The sequence below is a fragment of the Maniola jurtina genome, chromosome 7, assembly GCF_905333055.1.
Source record: "Maniola jurtina chromosome 7, ilManJurt1.1, whole genome shotgun sequence".
Lineage (NCBI taxonomy): Eukaryota > Metazoa > Arthropoda > Insecta > Lepidoptera > Nymphalidae > Maniola > Maniola jurtina.
In genome coordinates this window covers 8,268,024-8,274,023 of record NC_060035.1, presented here as the reverse complement: position 1 = coordinate 8,274,023, position 6,000 = coordinate 8,268,024, and the positions used below count along the sequence as shown (strand labels likewise).

At 36.5% G+C, this 6,000-nt stretch overlaps 1 protein-coding gene across 2 annotated transcripts in view; it reads left to right on the top strand.

The window, feature by feature from the left end:
• The first annotated feature begins 543 nt into the window (after positions 1-543).
• LOC123866592 overlaps positions 544-6,000 on the top strand; it is a 50,826-nt gene continuing 45,369 nt past the window's right edge. For both annotated transcript variants that reach the window (XR_006796228.1, XM_045908242.1), the window contains exon 1: positions 544-837. The gene's annotated coding sequence lies outside the window, so the exon portion shown is untranslated. The remainder of the gene's footprint in view (positions 838-6,000) is intronic.

Here is a 6,000-nt window from a genome sequence, read left to right as displayed (position 1 = left end):
ATGAAAAGTGCATAATACTCGTATGTGCTCCGGGAACTGTTAGCAACGGCGGGTGCAGCTTACCTACGTACTTTGGAAAACCTATTACATCAGTTAGTATTCTAAATATCTTGTTTAAGTATATCTACAACCTTATAGTTTTTTCACAAATAACTTTTATTTTAAATACTTAGGCCTACTTTTCATGCTCTTGTGAAATGCCAGGTCTGTCTGTTTGTCGCGTTCTACCACAAGTTTGGAATGCAGATTTTACTAAGAAAAATCCGGCGAACTGAGTTTATGCAATGCTATAAGGATATTTAATTTATTATTATAACACTATCTTATGAATACATAGGTACATCCACGTCTTACGTCTTTCACTTTTACAAAAATATTTTCAGGTGCTCTACAATCATTGCCGGGTCACCTGCGAAATTTAACCCGGTCGCGATAAATATTATATCTTATAAGTAGTGCATTGCATAATATCGTGAATGAATTCGATTTGGCAGATACTATCTCCGCGTGGTTTTGGCGGCAAACAACGGGTTAGTAGTCAAAAGCCAGTCGCGTGCGCAACACGCGCTTTTCAAACTCCGAACCCGATGCGATCGCGGCCGCGACGTTTCGTCTCCTAATCTTTTTGTTCTACCAATTTGCTTAAATGGAAGTATTGAGGACACACCTCATTTCCTTTTGTTGCGATTCTCTTTAACATGCTGTGAATATTCTTTGTTGGTTTACAATTGCAGTGTTAGTTCTACTTTCCTAAAATTTGAATATAACGAACTCCTTGTGAATATAAATATATCGCTACATTGCATCTATAAGATACTAATCTAAAAACGTGAAAAGGTTGGTATAGAACTTAATATTATAATAATCAATTAATTAATACTAATATATATACGTAGTAGGTGGAAATAATATTCTGGAGTTCGCAGTTACTTTCAGGTAAACATCTCTAACAATTATTCTCTACTAAAAATACCTAGATTTACGAAATAAAACATTTTACAGGTTGAATTTTTATCCGACTACTGCAAAGGCAAAAGGAAGGGTTGTAATGTAGTTCCATTCATCCTCTATTTCGAAAAACCGGCCAAGTGCGAGTCAGACTCGCGCACCAAGGGTTCCGCGTACTCGGGTAATTTCTCCGACATTTTGCACGATAAATCAAAAACTATTACCCATAAAAGTAAATAAAAATCTGTTTTAGAATATATAGGTAAAGCCCTTTCATATGACGCCACAATTGGTATAGTTATCTTACTTTGAAAATTGAAACACATTTTTTTTAAAATGTAACCATAAATTCACGGTTTTCGGATTTATTCCTTTACTTGTGCTATAAGACCTACCTACCTGCCAAATTTCATGATTCTAGGTCAACGGGAAGTACCCTATAGGTTTTCTTGGCAGACACGACGGACGGATGGACGGACGGACGGACAGACAGACAGACAACAAAGTGATCCTATAAGGGTTCCGTTTTTCCTTTTGAGGTACGGAACCCTAAAAATGAGTAGGTTTCTATTTATAATTACGAATATGTGCGATGTCCGTTCCAACATTTTCCGGCGACCGATTTGTTACTTTTATTACACAAATATTAAGCCGTGATAGCCTAGTGGTTAAATCTCGGGAGCGCACCTCTAACTTTTCAAAGCTATGTGTGTTTTAAGCAATTAATATCCCTTGCTTTAACGGGGAAGAGAAACACCGTCAAGAAATCTACATGAGAGCTAGGAGTTCGCTTGTTCTCAAATTCTCAAAGGAGTGTCAAGTCTGCAAATCCGCACTTGGCCAGCGAGGCGGGCTATACGTCCTTAACCATTCTCGTTTTTAGAAGAGACCCGTGCACAAAAGTGGGCCAGCTTTGGGTTAGTCATGATAATGATTAGAAAACGGTCATTTTACAATATCAAAACCATAAACGGAATTGGGCTTACATATTATATTCCATGACATCTAATTTAGCATGTTAGCAAGGTATGAGGTCATTTCGGAACGAAACCTCTTGTTAATTAATCCTTGGGTTTTGTAATTAAAAGTGCACCAAAACTTGAATCAATCCTGGATAGCTGCTACTTGACAGCTTATTTATTTAGTCCAAAATCCCTTGAAAAAATACAGGACCATAGTAACACAATTCCTATCAAAACACTTTATTATAATTATTCTATCTTCTTCTCTGTCAAACTAATTTAGACATGATATTATAAGAGGATACTTGTCAACGAGCCCCCGTCGATTTCCTACGTATGATATTATTGTTCTTATCTCTATTTGCCCTGGTTCGTGCATTCTCGGTTCCTAGATCGGTACTTTTGTGATAACCAATTCAAATTGCTGTGATTGGCTGAATTTACCATGTTCTTGCTGCGACAGTGAGTTTGAGCCACTAGCGGAACAATGTTAGCCGGTCAGAAATGATTGCAATTAGTCAACCTGTTTGACGTCCGTGTTCTGTTTTAGATTACAAAAAAGCAAAAATTGTTGTTGCAATCATCAATTTTAGCAAATAGTGAAAGAGAGTCGGCCAATCAGAGGTCACAACTACCGCCACACTTTCTGTCAAACTTTGGCAGTAGGCCTGCCGAGTAATGAAAACAAATTTTTCATTCTGTCTAGGTGTAGGGTAGGTGTAGGGTTGCCACCTGCCTCTTTTAGATTTACAGGCTACCACCATCAAAAATACGGGGCTTAGATTTGTTTACGGGAGACATTGTTTCTTATATATTGTTGTATTATTGTATTGTTTATTATTGTATTTGAAGAAATAGGCGGTGGTTCTCTCTGAAAGCTTATTTAGGTATTTCAGTTTATTTGTATGTTTTGTATTTTTTCTCTGTATGTTGCCGGGTCTTGATCGGTGAACTGTGTTTACAATGTGGTTTTAAATAAAAGATTATTTATTTATTTCAATAGTTTTTAAAAACTCTTCATTTTGTAAAATAAAATGTTATACATTTCATGCATACAATCTTTGCATGTTAACTTAAAATTACATTTAACTTGTAATTCCACCTTCAAAGTATCAATACCATGGCCGTAGCCAGGAATTGATTTCGGGAGAGGTTTTATCAGGGCCGGAACTGAATCCTGTCATGAGGAAAAATACGTTCGCTCAACTTTATGGGCTAATTACCTGGTTAGTTGAATTTCGCCTTTCAATTTGATAGTGGAATAAAATACAACAATGAAAAAGCGCAGCGCAGTGAGCGTAAGTGTTTTTGGTTCAATACAGAAAAAAATAAGTGAAAGGGAAACGAGTTTAGCCATAGCAAGATACTTCTTTACCAAAATTTTGATACTTACTATTCAGAGGTAACTTGCACCCCAGAAACGAACATAAGCTTTTATCCCGGAAAATCTCCCACGGAATTTTTAAAAACCTAAATTCATGCAGACGAAATTGCGGGGCATACACCAAGTAATACAAATTCAAAACGCGAGTGAAGCGAGCGCGAAATGTTTGATATATTTCCAAAAAAAATTGGTAAGCAAATGCAAGAAATAGTGTAAGTATTATTTTAGGTTGAGGTTTTTGACGGTCTCCCAGACGCAGTGGCCATTTCTAAATTTCTGGTCTGGTGGGAGGCTTGGGTCATGGCTAGTTATATGGTTAGTATGGCCCTACCGGCCAAGAAATTAGACTGCACTATTACCACTAGGAGGGATTAAAGTCAAGGGCTAACTTGTATAAAAAAAGGCTTAGATCCTAAAACCAACCTCCGCCTCTTTGGCTACGGCCATGATCAAAATCGAGTGGGTTTCGGCTACGCAGGTATTATTCTACGCATTGTCGCACAAGGAAAATATGTATTCTTTCTACTGGACATAACGTCAGCGTTTGGTTTCGCAAGCCAGCCCGGCTGAATTTGTAAAAAACCGGCCAAGTGCGAGTCAGACTCACGCACCGAGGGTTCCGTATTCGGGTATTTTTTTTCGACATTTTACACAAGATAAATAAAAATCTGTCTTATAATGTACTGGTAAAGTCCTTTCATATAATAACCTACTTGATTTAATATTTATAGTTACTTTGAAAATTGAAAATACTAATATTTGTTCATGAACACATGACAGACGAAGAGACGGACAGACGGACAGATGGACAGACAGACAGACGGACAGACGGAAAGACAGACAGACGGACAGACAGACAGACAGCGAATTGATCCTATTTCCTTTTTGCTTTTGAGGTACGGAACCCTAAAAATATTTAGTTTTATTTGCCCCATATTTTATTTTCATAATTACGGGTTTCTGTATCCTGAAATACCAACCAGTAACCAGTAAAATACGGGGCCTCTGGCAACCCTACTCGGAAATCACTGTCACATTCAAGTTAATGTCAAATATTTTGTTTTCGATTACAGAAAGCTGCATCAATCATTATTAAAATATTTTATTTGTTGTGATTGGCTGAATTTTTGAGTTTCAGCCAATAAACAGACTGTTTGCCAATTAAACGTCATAACAATATAAATGCCAGAAAGTTTAACCAAATAAAACAAACTTAATGAGAACTTAGTGAGAATGCAAACGGCACACAATTTATAATACATATTATGTTAGTCGTATATAATAGATATTATAGTAGTCGTTCACTTTGGTAATAGTCAGATTGTCATCAGTAAAATTGATATTGGTTGATGTATCGTAAATTATTGTTTCGGTGACAAATATTTTTATAATCTATTTATCTTTGAACAGAATGGAATAGAATGAAATGGAATGGAGTACAATGATAAATTTTTATTCCTGTAAACTTTTAGGTAAACTTCAAAGTGTTTTTTGGTCAGAAAAATTTACCACTGGTTCGGAATGCCGTTCCTACGTTTCTAGGGTTTCGTACCTCAAAACGAAAAACAGAACTCTTATAGGATCACTTTGTTGTCTATCTCTCTGTCTGTCGAGTGTGTCAAGAAAACCTCTAGGGTACTTCCCGTTGACTCAAAACCATGAAATTTGGCAGGTAACCTAACTGCGTAATTTTGGCTAGTTTTTTTAATCGATAAAGAAAGTTTGCGACATTGTTCAATAAAAAATTTGGATTCCAACTCCTCAATCCTGATGTTGCAGGGGACCTGACTACTAAAGCTAATGGGATTTAAAAAGTGTCGCTTATTAATTGATATTGAAGGTATCTATACCAAGTAAATACTTTGTCGTTGACCTCAACCCTGATGCTGTAAGAAATTGCATTCCTAAATCCTGGTGATCCCTCGGGATTTGAAAAGGATCATCCGTTTAAATGTTCTTACGTGATACAGAAACAAGTTGCATCCCGGGGACGGGCTATTACGGAGAGGCAACTTTTGTTCTGGGAAATGAAAGGATCGGGATTTTCAAAAACCTAAATCCACGCGAGCAAAGCTGTGGGCATTAGCTAGTTGTAAATATATTTAAAAGCTACTATAAGATAATAAATAAGGTACTTATTTCCTTATATTTTTATTGTATGGCAGCGCGCGGTTTTAAATTATAAATTGCACGTCCTGTCCTTTTCTGTAATACATTTTTTTCTCAATATCTATCGCTTTATCTCATAGCAAGAGTCCGTAAGACATAATACAGTGAATATAGGCAAAATATACAATTTTTGCAGTTTCCACGTCAGTACCTGTCAAATTTTTCTAACAGTGTAAGCAGCAGAGTTGAGTTTACCATCAAGTGTTGATATGTGGGTGTTCCATAGAAGCTTTGCATCTAACGTTATACCGAGAAACACGGGGTTCTCCTTTATTTTCAACATATGATTATTAATCAATGAATTTATGTCATTTAAGGTCCTGGTATTGGGCAGTGTGAATTGAACACACTTAGATTTCTTTGCATTTGGAATTGATTTGGAAGTAAATTGTTAGCAATAAATCAGAGAGTGACCTGTGATATGGCATTACATATAGTATACATTGTCAAAAATTATAATATTAAAGCTGTGCGTATTGCGTGAGGAATTGCGTATTGCGTGAGGAATAGGTGCAACTTGCAGGGTTTGATGCATGC